We start from the raw sequence: 22181 nt of genomic DNA on the forward strand, positions 1-22181 counted from the left end.
TGATGTCTCTGGTACTTTGTCTCACAGGATCCCCCTCAGGATCTCTTGTAGGGCTGGTTTAGTGGGGACGAATTCCTTCAGTTTTTGTTTGGGAAGACCTTTATCTCTCCTTCTATTCTAAATGACAGACTTGCTGGATAAAGGATTCTCGGCTGCATATTTTTTCTGTTCATCACATTGAAGATCTCCTGCGATTCCTTTCTGGCCTGCCAAGTTTCAGTAGAGAGATCGGTCACAAGTCTTATAGGTCTCCCTTTATATGTTAGAGCACGTTTATCCCTAGCTGCTTTCAGAATTTTCTCTTTATCCTTGCATTTTGCCAGTTTGACTATGATATGTCATGCAGAAGATCGATTCAAGTTACGTCTGAAGGGAGATCTCTGTGCCTCTTGGATTTCAATGCCTTTTTCCTTCCCCAGATCAGGGAAGTTCTCAGCTATTATTTCTTCAAGTACACCTTCAGCACCTTTCCCTCTCTCTTCCTCCTCTGGAATACCAATTATGTGTAGATTATTTCTCTTTAGTGCATCAACTTAGTTCTCTAATTTTCCCCTCATACTCCTGGATTTTTTTTATCTTTTTCTCAGCTTCTTCTTTTTTCCATAATTTTATCTTCTAGTTCACTTATTCTCTCCTCTGCCTCTTCAGTCCGGGCCATGGTTGTCTCCATTTTATTTTGCAGCTCATTAATAGCATTTTTTAGCTCCTCCTGGCTGTTCCTTAGTCCCTTGATCTCTGTAGCAATAGATTCTCTGCTGTCCTTTATACTGTTTTCAAGCCCAGCGATTAATTTTATGACTATTATTCTAAATTCACTTTCTGTTATATTGTTTAAATCATTTTTGATCAGTTTGTTAGCAGTTGTTATTTCCTGGACGTTTTTCTGAGGGGAATTCTTCCGTTTCGTCATTTTGGATAGTCCCTGGTGTGGTGGGGGACTGCGGGGCACTTCCCCTGTGCTGTCTTGAATAACTTGTGTTGGTGGGTGGGGCGCAGTCAGACCTGATGTCTGCCCCAGCCCACCGCTGGGGCCACAGTCAGACTGGTGTATGCCTTCTCTTCCCCTCTCCTAGGGTGGGATTCACTGTGGGGTGGCATGGCCCGTCTGGGCTACTGCACACTGCCAGGCTTGTGGTGCTAGGGATCTGGCGTATTAGCTGGGGTGGATTGGCAAGGTGCACAGGGGTGGGAAGGGCAGGCTCAGCTCGCTTTTCCTTCAGATATCCACTTCGGGAGGGGCTGTGGCACCGGGAGGGAGTCAGACTGGCCAGAGTGATGGATCCGCAGAAGCACAGCGTTGGGTGTTTGTGTGGTGCAAGCAAGTTCCCTGGCAGGAACTGGTTCCCTTTGGGATTTTGGCTGGGGGATGGGTGAGGGAGATGGCTCTGGCTCCCTGTCAAGCTGAGCTCTGTCGTCCAGGGCTCAACAACTCTCCCTCCCATTGTCTTCCAGCCCTCCTGTTCTCCGAGCAGAGCTGTTAATTTATAACCTTCCAGATGTTAAGTCCCGCTGGCTATCAGAACTCACGCAGTCCGGCCCCTCTGCTTTTGCAAGCCAGACTCTGGAGCTCTGCTTTGCCAGGCGGGCTACATCTCCACCCCGGCTCCCTCCCGCCAGTCCGTGTAGCACACATCGCCTCTCTGCCCTTCCTACCCTCTTCCGTGGGCCTCTCATCTGCGCTTGGCTCCGGGGACTCCATTCTGCTAGTCTTCTGGTGGTTTTCTGGGTTATTTAGGCAGGTGTAGGTGGAACCTAAGTGATCCATAGGATGCAGTGAGCCCAGCGTCCTCCTACGCCACCATCTTCCCCCAATATTCAAGTTTATTATTTTAAAAAGCTGTTTGTTAAATGTACATGGTTTAAAAATCACCTGAAGTGCTTTTAAGGCTAAATACAGTATTCCTTTCCACATTATTCTTCACTCTAGCCTTATTTCCACACTCAACTGCTTTTAAGAGTCTTAGCTTTATTTTCTTGTTTCCATATTTAAAGTACATGGTTTATGTTTGGTGGTTCTTTTTAATCATTAAGAAGACACAATAGTATGATGTAGCTCTTTTTTTCTAATAAGAAATGCATTAAGATGTAAACTTTCTGTTAAGGATATCTCAAAGAGTGTATTGATAAGAAGGCCAAGATTAGAAGTTTGGTGTATACGTTGGCCAGTTATCTTTTGTGTGTTCCATAAGTATACACTACAACCCTAACTTTTGTCAGCTTTTCATATGTGTAGTCTGTTGACTTCAAACTTTTCAGAAAATAGATAAGCAAGGAAAAAGCCAAGTGCCTATTATAAAGTTGCTGACAGTGGTAGAAATACAGGATTTAAGAACTGAAATAATGACCTGTCCATAGGAATCATAACAAACCTTTGCAGAGTTCTTTTCCAACTCTAGAAACAAAATCTCAGGGGCGCCTGGGTGGCTTGGTCGGTTAAGCGTCTGACTTCGGCTCAGGTCATGATCTCACGGTCCGTGAGGGCTGTGAGTTCAAGCCCCGTGTCGGGCTCTGTGCTGACCGCTCAGAGCCTGGAGCCTGTTTCAGATTCTGTGTCCCCCTCTCTCTCTGACCCTCCCCTGTTCATGCTCTGTCTCTCTCTGTCTCAAAAATAAATAAACGTTAAAAAAAAATTTAAAAAAAAATCTCAGCAAGGGACCACCAGTAGGAATATAACTGGAATTTACAAAAGGTTGCACACTCTATTAGGAAGGATTGTTTTACTTTGTTTTGTTATTTAAGTTTTGGCACAAGGGGAAATAACAAAGTGACTCAAGCTCTATTGGGTATTTTGTTTAAGGAAAAGTTATGAAAGACTTTTTGATTTGGAGGACATTTGCGTTATTGATACTACATTGTAAAATAGTTCCAACACTATTATTTCAAAGTGGTAGTAAGTAGAAAAATTTATAGGGGCTATGTATGTATTGGCAATATAAAAAAAAGAAAGAGGTAGGAAGGAAGATAATACTTTTTTTCCAATTGTAAAAGAATAATTTATTATCTGTCATTTGTTTTCCCTCTGAACCATGCCAGATATAGCTCTGTTTTTTTTTTTTTTAAGTATTTTATTGTGGTAAGAACAAAAAACAGGAGATCTACCCTCTTAAATTTTTAAGTGTAAAATACATTATTGTTCACTATAGGTACAGTGTTGTATATAGCAGATCTCTAGAGGTAATTCATCTTTCTAAACTGAGATTTTATGCTACTTGATTAGTAACTCCCCATTATATTCCCCCAGCCCCTGTCAAACACCATTCCACTCTGATTCTATGAATTTGACAGTTTTAGATACATCATATAAGTGGAATCATACAGTATTTATCTTTCTGTGACAGGCTTATTTCACTTAGCATAATGTCTTTAAGACTCACCCATGTTGTCACATATTGCAGAATTTCCTTCTCTTTAGGAATCTAATATTCTATTTTATGCATATACCATATTTTCTTTATCCATTCTTGGAGGGTAATAAGAGAAGTAGCAAAACATACTAAAGATTGACTTATGTAATGAAAATTGTAAATCAGTACTGTTAACAGAAATTTCTGTGATAATGGAAAATGTTCTGTATATGCTCTGTCCAGAATAGGAGCCACTAGCCACATGTAGCTTCTGAGCACCTGAAATGTGGCTATTGTAACTGGGAAAATAAATTTTAACTATTATTTCATTTTAATTAATTAAATTTAAATTGCTAGGTGTGGCTAATGGCTACAATATTGGACAGTGAAGTTTTACAGAAAGTATCACATATAGGCATGGCATCTTCTTTTTTTCTTGTAAATATAATTGTGTTGTTCAATTTTTAATGTGTTTGAGAAGACATAAGTATAACTTGTATTTCAGTTGTGAAAACAGAAAGGAGAAAAAATTATAAAAGGAATGCAACAAAGAACCAATATGTGTATTGTCTGAGAATTACTTAATAGAAAATATGCTGCTAGTATAATACCATCAAATTACATATATATACATATATATATATATGTGTATATATATATATATATATATATATATATATATATATATCTAATGATAAAAATAAAAAATTTAACATTTTCACACTAAGCTATAGAACATGAAGATATGCTACTAACTTAATACCATTGAATAGTGTGAATATATACTTAGAGATACATGATATATATTTGATAAGAAATAATAATATATACTAAAGTTAACCCTAGAAGATGTATCATAATTTTGATGATAATTAAGGATGAATTTCAAATTGTGATCTTATGGCACATTTACACTATCTATCAATAAAGATGCATTGATAGAGAAAAGAACAGAGACAATGAAAGAGGGCAAAGACCCATTAAAATAACTCAGGGTCTCTTAGGAGGCAGGATGCTACTTGGTAAAACTGTGAAGAAGGAACAAAACAATTCTTGAATTCTGTCCTTTTCAGTATTTTGCAATAGGATGAACCGGAATTGACAGATGTCTGCATTTAGTAATGAGAATTTGTTTTGTGCAGCATTCTAATAATGAAAAGGTGTTAATGAATGATTGATGTTCTTGTAAAGTAAGACTACAAAAGGATTGAAATAGAATTTTCCACAAGATAGATGATGAACATTGGAGTGAAATAGATGTAGGTTCAAACTTCCTCTTTGTTGCTTACTTGTGTGACTTTGGATGAGTGACCTAATCTTTCTGACACTTAGAGTTTCCTTGTCAATGAATTAGAGTGAATAAAAATAATCATTTTCAAGGGCTTTGGAGGGGCACTTGGGTGGTTCAGTCAGTTAAGTGTCTAACTCTTGATTTTGATTCAGGACATGATCTCAAGGTTTGTGGGATTGAGCCCTGCATCAGGCTCTGCACTGACAGTGTGGAGCCTGCTTGGGATTCTCTCTCTCCCTCTCTCTCTCTCTGCACCTCCCCTGTTCATGCATGTGTGTGTTCTCTCCCTCTCTCAAAATAAATAAATGAACTTAAAAAAAAAAAGGACTTTGGAGATGATGAAATGAGATAATGAATATCAGGCACTATACAAAATGTTTGATATATAAAGTAAGCCCTCAAAAGCTAGTTAACATTAACTACTGATGAAAATAATTTATAAGTTAGAACCAGAATTTTCTGTTTCAGAGCACTGAGAATGCCATGTGGTATATTTCAGTACTGTGATGAAAATATGACTTACAAAATGCTTATGAAAAAGATATACTCTCCAAATACAGATGAATGGAGGTATGGGCAATTCCTGAGAGAAAAGCATGAAATTTATGAAGGAGGTTATTAAAGACGGTGTGAAATTTTATTGTAATTTAAAATTTTGATGGGGTATGGTGCCTGGGTGGCTCAGTTGGTTAAGCATCTGACTTTGGTTCGGGTCATTATCTCACAGTTCATGAGTTCAAGCCCTGCGTTGGACTCTGTGCTAATAGCTCAGAGCCTGGAGACTGCTTTGGATTCTGTGTCTCCCTCTTTCTCTCTGCTCCTCCCTTGCTCAGACTCTGTTTCTATCTTTCAAAAAATAAATAATAATAAAATAAAAATAAAATAAAATAAAATAAAATAAAATAAAATAAAATCTTAGGAGGAAAATGATTAAAATGGAGGAAATGCTGCTTAAAAAAATGAAGTTTTATGGATTGGGAACAAAGCTTGAATTGATGGGAAGTAGAACTGGAGAAACTGGTTCATGGTAGAATGCCCAAATGCTCTTAGGCTTTCTGGGAACAAGCAAAGATAAAATAATTCATTATGATCACTGGGGTCCCACGTACAAAAGAGATAAACTCCACTAAAAGCTTCTCTGAATGCTTTTTATGTGCTATAACATCCCAGTCATGAAAGAAGAAACTTTCAAGAAGTGGCAAGAAATCAGAAATCAATGAGATACTTGTATGTGCTGTATATGTATTATTTACAAAGTCTTCTACTAATCCATCTCTGAAGTGTTCTTCTTAACCTTTTCCTGTTTGATTTCTAATAGGAGAACTCTACCCTTGCAGCTCCTTTTTCTCAAATGTGCTTTTTTCTTAAATTCTTTTATTTTGGCAATTACCAGTTGAAATTAGTTAATGGGATCTTCTTATTCTTCATGATTTCTATGCAGCATGTGACATTGATGGTAATTTATTTCTTCTTTAGATTCTTTTCAGGATTTTCCTTTTTTCCCTCTTATTAGCCCTTTGTGATCTCATTCTTTTCTTTTCTCCCACTTTTCCAAATATGTCTTCTCTTTGTTTTTGCTGTAAGGTCTCTTGGCTTTATATTCTCCATGATGGCCATCTGATTCTCTCTCATGCCTTCAATCTTCATTTCTATTCAGATTTCTCCAACACCTACATATCTGGGCCTAAGTTATCTCGGGAGCTTTAGTCCTACATTCCTACTAATGTTTATTGGACATCTGTACCTGGGTGTCCTGATAACAACTCAAACTTAATATTTCTGAAACTAACCTATCAATTCCCAGGTTTTGGTTGTGCCTTCTTTCCTTCTAAAATTGTACTATTATTTTCTAAATCAGGCAGACCGGAAACTTCTGCTGTTTGTCCCATCTCCCTTGCCCCTCATATATACTTAGTTGCTATATTTTGTAACTTTTCAGAGTTTTGCCATACACAAGTCTGTGAAGCAGTGTGAATGAGGCTACACGTTCTGACTACATATTGAACCAAACTTAGCAAATAGTGGTTAGAAGATCCATTAGAACTCTAGGCATTTACTGGTAGTAGGTCAGTCACACGAGTGTGAGTATTGGAAATAAACCCTGGCTGGATGATGATGATGATGATGATGATGATGGTGGTGGTGGTGGTGGTTAGAGGGAGAGCACGTGAGCAGGGAAAGGGGTAGAGGGGGAGAGAGAGAGAGAGAGAGAGAGAGAGAGAGAGAGAGAGAGAGAGAGAATCTTAAGCAGGATCCACACTTAGCATGGAGCCTTATGCAGAGCTCAGTCCCATGACTCTGGGATCATGACCTGAGCCAAAACCAAGAGTGGGATGCTCAACCAACTAAGCCACCCAGGCACCCCAGGCCTGTCTGGATTATTAAAATAGGAAGTGATTAAATATGGAGAGAGGAAAGAGCCATGACCTAGGCAATTGGGCATTCACATTATATGCAACCTCTTGACAACTGCAGTGCTTGAGCCAAGTCTCTCAGAATGAGTTCTCTGTATTGCTTTGTTAGAGTTCTGTGGATAGCAACACCTCTGTAACCATCTCTGAATATCCTAGCAGACTTCCAATCGCTAGGGAAGAGATATAATGATAAGAGATATAAGTGGGAAAAGAGAAAAACATTTAGTTAAAAATTAAGATATGATTAATTTGTTTTTTTTTCCTGCTATAAAACATGTGAAAAATAGAATGGAAAAGAAAAATAGAATAGAAAAGAAATAATTTGAAGAATAAACTGGGTCTTGTGAGAGGCCCAGAATAATGTGTAGAATAGTGTTGTATTTTGTCACTTTCCTGATTTTTATAACTAAAGAGGCTACACTTTGTTAGCTGCTTTCCTCCACCATACTTCCTGGCATCTCAAGGTCAAGTTCTTGTCATTTGTTTTTTAAGTCCCTCCTTCTCCCCAGTGGATTGATAACAATATAGTAAGGCCTATTTGTGCAATATCTTTTTTTTATTTAAATATAACAAATGGATTTTTGTATCTTGCCTTAATGACAAGTTTGCAAATTGCCAATCTTTGCTCTTTCTCTCCCTCCCAATTTTTCATGGTGGTAATTAAGGACTGTAAATTTCACTTTATCATTTGTGTTAGAAATGGTAGCATAAATCATAGTAATAGCACCGTTTATTTCAGTAATGCCAGCCTGCCTGCAAATCACTTGTAAATTGGTTCCATGGATGTACCTCTATCAAATTAATCAAAAAACCACCTGAATACATTTCCTGAGCTTATTTCAAAGGCTTAGTAACAGTGAGGAAGAAAGACCATTACTGACCTTTCCATTTTTATTTATTCATAAGTTCTGAATGGCTCATGCATGTTTTCTATTTGAACCCTGGCTACCATCTAACATCTAACTGAACAGTTTATGTAGTACTTTTTGTTTTTAAACACAGGTTGGGATTTGGCCCCAAATAATATGCCTGACAGATGGTCCTACTGTGTTCCATACACAGTAATAATAATATTTGATTAGACACAAAATTTTATGCTATTTAAGAATTTGTGAGAAGTAGTGCTTTTGTGCTAAAAAAAAGCATTTTCAAGCTAGCATAATAGTTTTCAGTATTGGGAAGTTGAGCAACAGTCATTTATGTTTGTCTCCTTGAACTCAAGAAGGTGACTCAATGTATCATTCTGAATATGAAGGAAAAGAGAGAATCATTCTTTATGTTTTGACCTTATGTACCTGTTTATGCTCCCTGGAGCAAAAGCTAAGACAACTCTAGTCCATATGAGTGCTTCATTGTACTGTTTTTATAACATGTTAAGTTCTGTTCTGGATATGGTATGTCCTTTTGGGTAATTCCTGATGTATGATATTCATACCTGGCTTACCTCTTACTTATTGGTCCTACCCTAAAAGGAGAAGGGAATTTAAATTTAGTAATAGCTTTATCTTAGTCTTACCCAAACTCAAATATGACAAAAAGTAGATTATTTATTTTAATTTTACATTTGGAACTACAAAAATGAGACAAAATCAAGTTCTAGGGCTCTAATGAAAACAATATAATAATAATAAACACAATATATAACTTTATATTTTTATGTATACTTTTCTCCTCTTTCTGTTTCTGGTATATAAACCTGGTTTTGAGAAATCATTATCTGTATATGAATTCAATATTTTGGTGGGTTTTATACATTGTAGACCCTTCATGGTTAGCATACAGTTAGCATAAGAAATCAGAAATTAGTATAGGTTTAATTTTCATAAACAGCATGCTTTTACATCTAATTAAGATGATGACAAATTTTCTTTAAATTCCTTTTTTTAATGTTTATTTATTTGTTTGGAAAGGGAGAGAGAGCATGCACACAAGCAGGGAAGGGGCAGAGAGAGAGGGAGAGAGAGAAAACCCAAGCAGGTTCTGTGCTGCCAGCACAGAGCCCGATGTGGGGCTTGAACCCACCAACCGTGAGATCATGACCTGAGCTGAAACCAAGAGTTGGATGCTTACTGACGGAGTCACGCAGGTGCCTCTCCTTTACATTCTTAATAGTTATATCTAGTGTTACTCTTTGTATATACTCGACTATAGTCTCTGTACTATTTACTAGTCTATATTGAAGATTTCACATTTGGAAAGTCAGAATAATAGTCTTTCTTTAAAAAAAAATTTTTTTTAATGTTTATTTTTGAGACAAAGAGAGACAGACCATGAGTGGGGGAGGGGCAGAGAGAAAGGGAGACACAGACTCCAAAGCAGGCTCCAGGCTCTGAGCTGTCAGCACAGAGCCTGATACGAGGCTCGAACTCATCAACTGCGAGATCATGACCTGAGCTGAAGTTGGATGCTCAACTGACTGAGCCACCCAGGTGCCCCAAAATAATAGTCTTTTAAACAAATGCAGTCACTATTCTTTCTTTACTTCTCCCTGGATGAACTTGTAAGTAATTAACACTAACTTACTTTGAAGAATTTCCTTTATTAGAACAAAAAGAGACAAGAGGCAATCCGTTGATTGTCTTGAATTTTGCTATTCTCTAAAGAAATTAGTCTAAATATTTTATTTTATGTAGCAAAATCAGAGCATTCCATAGTGAGTTTGATACATCTTGAAATGCTGTTAAATAATTGTTTCAATAACCATTTTGTAATTTATTTTTTATTTTAGAGAGAGAGAGTGTGCAAACAGGGGAGAGAGACAGAGGGAGAGAGAGAGAGGGACAGAGACAGTGAGAATCTTTTATTTTATTTTTTTAATTTTTTAATTTTATTTTTTTAATTTATATCCAAATTGGTTAGCATATAGTGCAACAATGATTTCAGGAGTAGATTCCTTAATTCCCCTTACCCATTTAGCCCATCCCCCTTTCCACAACCCCTCCAGTAACCCTCTGTTTGTTCTCCATATTTAAGAGTCTCTTATGTTTTGTCCCCTCCCTGTTTTTATATTATTTTTCCTTCCCTGATGTTCATCTGTTCTGTGTCTTAAAGTCCTCACATGAGTGAAGTCATATGATATTTGTCTTTCTCTGACTAGTTTTGCTTAGCATAATACCCTCCAGTTCCATCCACATAGTTGCAAATGGCAAGATTTCATTCTTTTTGACTGCTGAGTAATACTCTATTGTGTATATATATACCACATCTTCTTTATCCATTCATCCATCAATGGACATTTGGGCTCTTTCCATACTTTGGCTATTGTTGATAGTGCTGCTATAGACATTAGGGTACATGTGCCTCTTCGAAACAGCATACCTGTCCCTTGGATAAATACCTAGTAGTGCAATTGCTGGGTCATAGGGTAGTTTTATTTTTGTTTTTTGAGGAATGTCCATACTGTTTTCCAGAGTGGCTGCACCAGCTTGCATCCCACCAACAATGCAAAAGAGGTCCTCTTTCTCTGCATCCTCCTCAACATCTGTTGTTGCCTGAGTTGTTAATGTTAGCCATTCTGACAGGTATAAAGTGGTATCTAAATGTGGTTTTGATTTGTATTTCCCTGATGATGAATGATGTTCAGCATTTTTTCATGTGTCGGTTGGTCATCTGGATGTCTTCTTTGGAGAAGTGTCTATTCATGTCTTTTGCCCATTTCTTCACCAGATTATTTGTTTTTTGGGTGTTGAGTTTGATAAGTTCTCTATAGATTTTGGATACTGACCCTTTATCTGAAATGTCATTTGCAAATATCTTCTCCCATTCTGTTGGTTGCCTTTTAGTTTTGCTGATTGTTTCCTTTGCTGTGCAGAAGCTTTTTATTTTGATGAGGTCCCAGTAGTTCATTTTTGCTTTTGTTTCCCTTGCCTCCGGAGACATGTTGAGTAAGAAGTGGCTGCGGCCAAGATCAAAGAAGTTTTTGCCTGCTTTCTCCTCGAAGATTTTGATGGCTTCGTGTCTTACATTGAGGTCTTACATCCACTTTGAGTTTATTTTTGTGTATGGTGTAAGAAAGTGGTCCAGGTTCATTGTTCTTCATGTCGCCGTCCAGTTTTCCCAACACCACTTGCTGAAGAGAGTGTCTTCATTCCATTGGATATTCTTTCCTGCTTTGTCAAAGATTAGTTGGCCATACGTTTGTGGGTCCATTTCTGGGTTCTCTATTCTGTGCCATTGATCTGAGTATCTGTTCTTGTGCCAGTACCATACTGTCTTGATGATTACAGCTTTGTAGTATAGCTTGAAGTCTGGGATTGTGATGCCTCCTACTTTGGTTTTCTTTTTCAAGATTGCTTTGGCTATTCGTGGTCTCTTCTGGTTCCATACAAATCTTAGGATTGTTTGTTCTAGCTTTGTGAAGAATGCTGGTGTTACTTTGATAGGGATCGCATTGAATGTGTAGATTGCTTTGGGTATTATCGACATTTTAACAATATTTGTTCTTCCTATCCAGGAATATGGAATCTTTTTCCATTTTTTTGTGTCTTCTTCAATTTCTTTCTTTCTTTCTATACTTCTCAGTGTGTAGATCTTTTACATCTTTGGTTAGGTTTATTCCCAGGTATTTTATGGTTTTTTAGCAACTGTAAATGGGTTCAATCCCTTGATTTCTCTTTCTGTTGCTTCTTTGTTGGTGTATAGGAATGCAACCGATTTCTGTGCATTGATTTTATATCCTGCAACATTGCTGAATTCATGAATCAGTTCTAGCAGTTTTTTGGTGGCATCTTTTGGGTTTTCCATATAGAGTATCATGTCATCTGATAAGAGAGAAAGTTTTACCTCCTCCTGGCTGATTTGGATGCCTTTTATTTCTTTGTGTTGTCTGATTGCAGAGGCTAAGATTTCCAATACTATGTTGAATAACAGTGGTGAGAGTGGATATACCTGTCTCGTCCTGACCTTAGGGGGAAAGCTCTCAGTTTTTCCCTATTGAGGATGATATTAACATTGAGTCTTTCATATATGGCTTTTATGATGTTGAGTTATGATCCTTCTATCCCTACTTTCTTGAGGGTTTTAATCCAGAAGGATGCTGTATTTGAGACAGAGAGAATCTTAAGCAGGCTTGACACTTAGCACAGAGTTGAACACAAGGCTCAGTCCCATGACCCTGGGATCATGACCTGAGCTGAAATCAAGAGCTGGACACTCAACCAACTGAGCCACCCAGGTGCCCCACCATTTTATAATTTAGTCCTACGTATATATACAGTAATTCTTTAAAAATTTTTTTTCTCAATGTTTATTTATTTTTGAGAGAAAGAGACAGAGAGCAAACAAGGAAGGAACAGAGAGAGAGAGAGAGAGAGAGAGAGAGAGTCGGAAGCAGGCTCCAGGCTCTGAGCTGTCAGCACAGAGCCTGAAGCAGGGCTTGAACACACTAACTGTGAGATCATGACCTGAGCCCAGGTCTGATGCTTAACCAACTGAGCCACCCAGGTTCCCCTATATGCAGTAATTTTTATGGGGGGAAAAGGTTTGGAAAGCAATGGATTTAATAGTCAAAATATTAAGTGGAGGTTTTAGAGAGTGACAATTCTGATTATCATGGACTCTTTCATGTGTGGAAGAAGCTAATGTTTAAAAACATTGGAAGGGACACCTACAGAATAAGTAAATATTGGTTTATATATAGACCCATGTATGAATAAATATATTGTAAATGTATTTGTAAATATATACATAAGATTACATCATGTTTTTCATTGTCTAGTGTTATAGTAATCCATTTTACCACATTAATGTGGAAGAGAATAAATTAAAATTACTTTAGCCACGGACAATATTTTTACCCTAGGTTTTCTCTATTCAGGAAATTTTGAAATATTTTAGTGTTATTAACAAAGATAAAAGCAATAAAAATTAAAGGTTGAAAGCCATCACATTTCATTTAACAGTAAACTTGTGATTAACTGATAATCACGTTCTCAAAGATGGTAGAATAAATTATCTTTCTACTCCTTTCACCTCTATTCCTTTGTAAAATAAATCATTTCTGGACTGTCAACAAGCATGAGAAATTTCTAGATAAAGACGTTTCTTTCTTTAAGACTCTGAAAAGAAGGACTTAGAGTGAAAAGTGCCATAACTACAATAGTAAGTGCATTCTACTAAGAATAAATAAAAATTGCAAAGCCTGACAGTGAAGAATACAGAGAGGAATTCAAGTGACTATACCTCAAATAAAGGATTATCCTTGTTTGTGAGGAATCTATTCCAGGACGAAATCGATCTAGGAACCTCTGCATACAAAATCAGCTAGACAGTTTTTTGAGCTATAGGGAAACTGCAGGTGAGACCAGTAATCATAACTGGACAGTGATCAGCCAACAGGTCTTCAGGTCTAAGCGATGGACATGCCATGCCTTTTTCTCTAATTGTTAGGCCCCAAATCTATTTATTCAGAGAGCAGCTATCCTAAACGACACTCACACCGCCATTAAAATACATTTGGTACTGTGTTTTTTACACTTCTGTTAACTTTACCATTTGATTTTCCATTTCATGGAAGGGGAAAAATCAAAATTGAGAACTGTGGGTATATTGAGTGTTAGGTGGATACCAACTGGATTAAAATCCCAGTAGTGGAGGTAACAGAACGAAGGTGATGGATTTAATACTGTTGGTCTATTTAAGTGTCAAATAGAGTGAAGTGTTTTGCTGAATTCTTGAAATGGTTTGGCTCTGTCATACTGTAGTATCTAGCATAATCAACACTGAAAACTGGAGCATAGTTTTGTTTTCATAGGTAGAAAAAGGTATGTGTACTTGAGTATCAAGCAAATTGCTACTGAAAGTAGTTTGTTAAAAAATGGGTTTGATTAATGAAACAAAATTAGTTTTTAAGTATATTTATTAGGCAGAAATGAATTCATTCATTTATTCTTTCATTTGTTAATCCAAGTTTCACTGAGTACCTTTTATGGGCCTGGCTCTGTGTTAGGGCCAGAGGATACAGAGTCAAATAATATGTCACCTCTCCTGAAGCTTTCACTTTTAGTGAAGCTTTCACTAATAAATGTCATTTATTACTTTTTTAAGTGTTTTGTTAATTTAGTTAACATTGGATTTCTTACAAGTTTTATATGATTTTTTTAGTATGTGTTTTATTTATATCTACTTTAAGTATCTCTTATTTGGGAAAAAAAAAAGGAGAAGCAAAATTTTAAAAAAATGAACAACACCAAAATATAAACTATACTGGGAATCTACAAAATAAGGAAATCTCCTTTTCTCTGAAAGGAAGAAAAAAATATTTGTATCTGAAGGAGTATGTTTTCTCCTAGGATGGTTCTTTGGGTTAGAAGTTCATTGAAATATTTGTGCCATCTATAAAATCTGCCATAATGTTGACAAACAAATACATTTCACATTTTTAGCATTAGGCATATAGTAGGTATATAATTCTATAGGACATTATCATGCAGGTTTAAATAAGAATTTTATCTCTAAGTGATAGCCATTACAATCCTTCCTTGTAAACATTGTTGTTTGAAGAATGAAAATGGGCTCTTAAAATAGATTGAAGTCATCAATGTCAACTTCAACTTTTCTGGCTCGGATGTATCTGTATTCAATATTATAAGTTCTACTCTGATTAAACACTCTTGGCATTTTGTATGGGACTTGATAAATATGAGGTTTATAGACTGATTCATTTACTCAATAAATATTTGTGGGCACTTACCATGTATATATATGGTATTGTTCTTGTGGCTGGAGTTAAATACATGAATAGCACAGTCAAACCTTCTTTCAAGGAGCTCACATTCCAGGGAAAATCTAGACTAGCAAAAAATACAGGTGGGCAAAATCCTAATGATTCTGTCCCACAAAATGAACTAACCATCTGTCTTCAGGAAATGAAGTATTCAGTATGGGAGTCAATAACTCATACATTTACTCATTTAACTGATTCTTGGCATGTAGCTACTAATGTGCAAGGCACTACTGTAGACACTGGATCTTCCCTTAATATTCAGATTCAGGAATCTTGAATGGAGACTAGGGATTTTGTTTTTCATTCATATTTTGAGAGACAGAGCATGAGTGGGGGGCGGGCAGAGAGAGAGGGAGACAGAATCCAAAGAAGGCTCCAGGCTCTGAACTGACAGCACAGAGCCCAATGTGGGGCTTGAACTCACAGACTGCGAGATCATGACCTGAGCTGAAATCGGATGCTTAACCGACTGAGCCACCCAGGGGCCCCTAGTTTTTATTTTAATCACCTGGTGCTCATCATGACAGTGCACTCCTTAATTCCCCACCCACCTTCCCTCTGGTAACCATCAGTTTGTTCTCTGTAGTTAAGAATTTGTTTCTTGGTTTGTTTATTTTTTCTTTTTCCATTTGGCTTATTGTTTTGTTTCTTAAATTCCACATACGAGTGAAATCATATGGTATTTATCTTTCTCTGACTGACTTATTTCACTTAGCGTTATATTCTGTAGTTCCATCCATGTCACTGCAAATTGGAATATTTCATTTTTTATGGCAAAGTAATATTACATATTTTGTGTGTGTGTGTGTGTGTGTGTGTGTGTGTGTACCACTTCTTTATCCATTCATTTGGCCAATGGACATTTGGGCTCTTTCCATAATTTGGCTATTGTAAATTATGCTGTAATAAACATAGGGGTGCATGTATCCCTTTGAGTTAGTGTTTTTATATTCTTTAGGTGAGTACCCAGTAATGTGATTCCTGGATTATAGGGTAGTTCTATTTTTAAATATTTGAGGAACTTCCATACTGTTTTTCAGAGAGGCTGCATCAGTTTGCATTCCCATCAACAGTGTGAGAGGATTCCTTTTCTCCACATTCTTGTCAATATCGATTATTTCTTGTGTTGATTTTAGCCATTCTGACAGGTGTGAGGTGATATCTCATTGTAGTTTTTTTTAAAGGTTATTTATTTATTTTTGAGAAGGGGGAGGGGCAAAGAGAGACTCCTAAGCAAGCTTCACACTCAGTGCAGAGCCTGATGCAGGGCTTGAATTCGTGACCTGTGAGATCATGACCTGAGCTGAAATCAAGAGTCAGACACTTAACCAGTGGAGCCACCCAGGTACCCCTCATTGTAGTTTTGGTTTACATTTCCCAAGATTTATTTTTTAAAGTATATTTATTTATTTTGAGAGAAAGAAACGGAGCATGCATGTAAGCAGGGGAGGGGCAGAGAGGAGAGAGAGAATCCTAAGCATGCTCCATGCTATCAGCAAGATTGCTTTGGCTATTTGGGGTCTCTTGTGGTTCCATACAAATTTTAAGATTGTTTGTTCTCGTTCTGTGAAAATGTTCCATATGCACTTGAAAATAACGTGTATTATGCTCTTCTAGGATGGAATGTATATGCTGCTGTTTTAAGATGGAATGTTCTAAATATATTTGTTAAACCCATCTGGTCCAGTGTGTCTTTCAAAGCCATTGTTTCCTTGTTGATTTTCTGTTTAGATGATACGTCCATTGATGTAAATGGGATGTTAATTAGTCCCCTACTATTATTGTATTATTGATTAGTTCCTTTATGTTTGTTATTAACTGTTCTGTGTATTTGGGTGCTCTCATGTTAGGTCTATAATATGTTACATGTTTGTGTATAATAATATTACAATTGTATCTTTTGTTGTATTGTCCCCTTTATTATTAAAAATAGTGTCCTTGTTTGTCTCTCATTACAGTCTTTGTTTTTTTTAATGTTTATTCATTTTTGAGAGAAAGAGAGAGAGAGAGAGAGAGAGCAAGTTGGGGAGGAGCAGAGAGAGAGGAAGACACAGAATCTGAAGCAGACTCCAGGCTCGGAGCTGTCAGCACAGAGCCTGATGTGGGGCTCAAACTCACAAACCATGAGATCATGACCTGAGCCAAAGTCAGACACTTAACCAACTGAGCCACCCAGGTGCTCCACAGTCTTTGAATTAATGTCTGTTTTGTCTTATATAAGTATTGCTCTGGCTTTCTTTTGACACTAATTTGCATGATAGAAGTTCCTTTATCCCCTCGCTTTCAATCTACAGATGTCTTTAGTTCTAAAATGAGTCTCTGATAGGCAACATATACATGAGTTTTGTTTTGCCTTTTTTTTTTCATCCTGTCACCTTATGTCTTTTGATTGGAGCATTTAGTCCACTTATATTTAATGTTATTATTGATAGCTATGTATTTATTGCCATTTTATTATTTGTTTTGTGGTTTCTGAAGATTTTCTCTGATCCTTTCTTCTCTTTCACTTTCATTGCTTTCTGGTTTTCTTTAGTGATAAATTTGGATTTTTTTCTCTTTATTCTTTGTATATTTATTAGTGGTTTTTAATATATGGTTACCATTAGGTTTGTATACAACATCTTCTGCATATAGCAGTCTATATTAAGTCGTTTAAGTTTGAACCCATTCTTTACTCCTCTCCTCCTCATGTTTTATGTATATGGTGTCATATTTTGCATCATTTCATTTTGTGAGTTCCTTGACTGACTTTTTACAGAAATATTCATTTTTACTGCTTGTGTGTTTCCTACCTTCATTCTGTCACTTTTGGTCTTTCCTTTCCACTCAAAGAATCCCCTTTAAAATTTCTTGCAGGGCTGGTTTAGTGTTCATGAACTCCTTTAGTTTTTGTTTTTCTGGGAAACTATCTCCCCTTATATTCTGAATGATAGCTTTGCTGGATAGAGTATCCTTGGCTGCAGGTTTTTCCAATTCAGCATTTTGTATATATCATGCCACTACTTTCTGGCTTGGAAAGTTTCTGCTGAGAAATCCACTGATAGCCTTATGGAGTTCCTTTGTACATAAATCTCTTCTTTGGTCTTGCTTCTTTTAATATTTTTTCTTTATCACTATCTTTTGTTATTTTCATTATAATATGTCTTGATGTAGATCTACTTTTGTTGATTTTGTTGGGGGTTCTCTGTGCTTCTTGGATCTGGATATCTGTTTCCTTCTCCAGATTAGTGAATGGTTAGCTATTACTTCTTCAAATAAGTTCTCTGCCCCCCTTTTCTCTCCTTTTTCTGAGACTCCTATAATATGAATGTTTTACATTTGATAGAGTCACTGAGTTCTGTAAATCTATTCTCATTTTGCATAATTTTTTTCTCTCTTTTGTTCAGCTTGATTACTTTCCATTACTTTGCTTCTGTGTCATTAATTTCTTCCTCTTCTTCTTCCAGCCTGCTGTTCATTCCATCAAGTGTGTTTCTCAGTTTGTCATCGAACACTTTATCTCTCTGTTATGTTATTTCTTGTCTTTGTGCTAATGGTCTCACTAATGTCCTCCACTCTTCTCAAGTCCAGTGAGTATCCTTATCACTATTGCTTTAAATTCTCCATCAAGCATGTTATTTATATCTGTATTGCTCAGAAATCCACGTGTAGCTTTGTCCTATTCTTTAATTTGGGACAAATTCTTCTGTCTTCTCATTTTGTCTAAGTCTTTCTAACTGTTTCTCTGTGTTAGGAAAGTCACCTACCTCTCCTGTTCTTGAGCGTAATGGCTTTGTGAATAAGAGATCCTGTAATGCCTTGTATTGTAGTGTCCCCTATTCCTCAGGGCCTGACACTTCTGGGAGTGTCTCCAATGTGTGCTGTGTGTGCTTTGCTTTTGTGTCCTGGCTGCTTTATCCTTTTGACCAGTCATATGCAGAGGCTCTCTTTGCCTGTTTTGGGCAGTGTTTAATATCTTGCCTGAGTGTGGCATTCTGGTCTGCTTCTGAAATGAGACCTGTCACTACTGCCACTGGAACTGAGTCCTCACAAAACTCATGGGTCAGGAGATGCAATGTTCATAGGGTTTGAGCCAGCCTTTTGGAGAAGGGGGTCCACCATGCTGAGACTGAGGCAAGTGTGACTGTGAAGGGCAGTTATACTGGAGCACAGAGGGGCAGGGCTTGGTATAAGCACTTTAGGTAGTGAGTGTAGGCCCTCTGCTGGTTCCCACAGGTGGCCCTGCTTATATTGAGGGGCAGGGGAGAGAAATTGTGCCTGCTAGTTCCTTTGTTCCCCGAGGGGTTTCTCTGTGGAAACTGCTTCTCTGGGACATGCTCTGAGATGAGCAACTAACCTCCCCACTCTGTACCCCAGGCTGTCTTCAGATAGCTGTTTACAAGTTGTATATCCATGGGCTGTGTGCCCTGCCTTCTCTTCAAAAGCATCTCCAATGTCCCCTGGGTTCTCCCAGAGCCAAGCATGCTGACATTTAAAACTCCAGGCTTTAAGTCTTACTGGTTGCAAGAACTCATGAAATTTGGGCCCCTCACTTTCCAAGTCAATTGCTATGAGGATTCATTTTCTCCATGCACTCCCCTGTGTGCTAGTCTGTTTCTGGCTCTTCTCCATGACCACAGCTCCCTCCCCTCTGCTGCAGCCTTGATCCATTTCTCTTCCAAGCTGTGTTTCTGCACTTCCTACCTTCTTCAATGTGGCCTCTTCTCTACCCATTAGTTATGGAGTTTGTTCTGCCAGTCTTCAGATGGACTTTTGGGGTATCTAAGGTTATATGAAAGTTATCTAGTTGTATTTGTGAGACTAGGTAAGCCTATGGTCCTCCTAGTTTGCCACCATCTTCCCTCTATCACTAGGAATGTGTTTTTATAAGTACCTTGGATAAGTTTACAATTAGAAAATATTTTGAGGGGCGCCTGTGTGGCTCAGTTGATTAAGCACCTGACTCTTGATTTAGGCTCAGGTCATGATCTCATATTTTGTGGAATCAAGTCCTGTGTTGGGCTTTGAGCTGACAGTGCATAGCCTTCCTGGGATTCTCTCTCTCCCTCTGTCTCTGCCTTCCCTCCCCCCACCCCCAACTCTCAAATTAAAAAGAGAAAGAAAGAAAGAAAGAAAGAAAGAAAGAAAGAAAGAAAGAAAAAATTTTGAAATGACCACTTTAATCAATTTCTTTTGAATGTAAAGTATCTTAGCTGGGTTTCTAACAAGAGGTATGTGGCTAAAAATTCACAGTGGGAAGCAAAAGCAAGCACACTATGATGATGCCTTCTATTATGTATGGTTGATTGATAGAAGACTATTGTAATCTTAATCAGACAAACTGATGACCAGAATGGTTTTTCAGCGGAATATTGAAGAGTCTGACTTATTTTTTTGCTGGCATGAAAATCCAACCTACCTAAAAGGAAACTGTGCTGGAATGCCTTGGTTAGAGCTGAAGCTTTTTTCAAAAAAAGCAACTGTACTTAAATAAGAACTTACTTGAAATTATAGAATTACTCACCACAACCTTGGAAGACTTTGGCCTGGAATATTTTGGGGGCCTGATTTTAATGTGGCTACTGGACCATTTTTAATATTTAATTGAAAAAAATTGTGCAATTTAGTAGGAGAAACTGGAGTAGGGTTTGAGAGGGTAGACAGCAGGCTGAGGATGCTGCAGCTTTGGGAAACAAGGGAGCTCCCCCCTGTGATAATATATAAATGACACATTGGTTCCCTCCTATAGCTTCTATATGGCTTCTTTTGCCTCACCACTCAGAGAAAAATATGAAGAATTTAGAGGAAGGGATGGGGTGAGGAGCACAGAAATAGCAATCTCAATCTGTGACTAGTACATTTACAATTTTTCTTAGGATTTTGCCTGTTGCCTAATATGACAGGAAGGTCACTTGACAGAGTCACTTTGAGAAGTAAGATGGATGATACTGTGAACAACTAAGGGTATTAATCAACCACAGTTATAGGGTTGCCTATGAATAGGTACTTCAGTGATACTCATTTATTCATTCATTATTTCACCTGTTGCTCATTAGTCAGTCAACATATGTTAAATGTGCTAGACAATGGGGGCATGCTAGTGTACAAGGTAGACATCATCTTTGACCTCTTAAAATTATATTCTTCTAAGGCAGAAGGAAATAGAAGAAGATGAATGAAAAGGTTATTCAGCTGGATGATAATTTACTGCTATCATCTGCGTTCTGAACATTAATCATTTTTTTTTTCTGCAGTGCTTTTAGCAAATCAAAAATGGCATCCGGTTCCTCTCTTGGTAAATGAGAAAAGGAATCTAAGGTGCTTGCCTTAGGTGTTTGCTGATACTCAAGAACCTCTTCTATGAATATAGCTAGAATGTAAGATCCATGAGGATATGAGATACATGAGGACAAGGACTTTATTTTGTTGACTACTTTTGCCCAGTTTGAAAAGTGTCTACCATGTGGCAACACTTGATAAATTCTTGTTGAATGACAGTGCAGAGCTTGATAAAGTTAAGAATTAAGGTAAGTTTCGGGGCGCCTGGGTGGCTCAGTCGGTTGAGCGGCCGACTTCGGCTCAGGTCGTGATCTCACGGTCCGTGAGTTCGAGCCCCGCGTCGGGCTCTGTGCTGACCGCTCAGAGCCTGGAGCCTGTTTCAGATTCTGTGTCTCCCTCTCTCTCTGACCCTCCCCCGTTCATGCTCTCTCTCTGTCTCAAAAATAAATAAATGTTAAAAAAAAAAAAAAAAAAAAAAAAAAAAGAATTAAGGTAAGTTTCTTGTTACAGAAGCAAGTGAAATGAGGAGAGGAATAATGGTGTTAACATTTAGATCCTAACTTGTTAGAGCTTGATAGTGTCAGATCTTTATAAAAATGTTTTTTATAAAAACTATTTTTGGAAAAATAACATCATAAACAATGAATGCTTGGCTCTTATGATACACTTATCATCTTAAAACAAATTATAGCCCTCCCAAAACCAATTCTAGCCATGATGAAGAACTTTTATGAATTCCTATTTTGAAGGAGGTCAAGCAAGTTACACAAATTTTTTCTGGCAGCAGGATAGTTTACAGGATTCAAATTATCTGATAGTAGAGTCTTTACTTAAAAAGTTCTATTAAAAAATTCTAAAAGGGAGACAACTTTTAGAAGTTTTATAGAGTTACACCAGAGTGAGCTCTGAGCTTCCCTGGATAAAATTCCTTACATCCTTTCCTCTCTAGATGCAGAATAGATGGCTAGGGGAAATGACTATATTCAATGGATTTTGTTTATCAGAGACCATAGATTGTAGTTTATGGGTCTTTTCATAGAAGTTGTCAATGTTCTGTGTATAACATTGTTACAGCAGTTTCCTGAACAGTTCTTTACAATTAAGTTGTCTTGATCTCTGAGGGACTGCAGTTGGAAGAGCAGAGAAGGTAA

General features: G+C 37.4%; 1 protein-coding gene across 3 annotated transcripts in view; it reads left to right on the forward strand.

Annotated features, from left to right (window-relative positions):
* CB1H4orf33 (chromosome B1 C4orf33 homolog) overlaps window positions 1-22181 on the forward strand; it is a 119957-nt gene that overhangs the window by 94611 nt on the left and 3165 nt on the right. Inside the window, exon 8 of one of the 3 annotated variants that reach the window (XR_014137620.1) lies at window positions 21006-21278. The exons of the other annotated variants lie outside the window; for them this stretch is intronic. The gene's annotated coding sequence lies outside the window, so the exon portion shown is untranslated. The remainder of the gene's footprint in view (window positions 1-21005; window positions 21279-22181) is intronic. 3 annotated transcript variants of the gene reach the window in all.

The sequence above is a fragment of the Panthera onca genome, chromosome B1, assembly GCF_046562875.1.
Source record: "Panthera onca isolate mPanOnc1 chromosome B1, mPanOnc1 haplotype 2, whole genome shotgun sequence".
In the NCBI taxonomy this organism is placed as follows: domain Eukaryota; kingdom Metazoa; phylum Chordata; class Mammalia; order Carnivora; family Felidae; genus Panthera; species Panthera onca.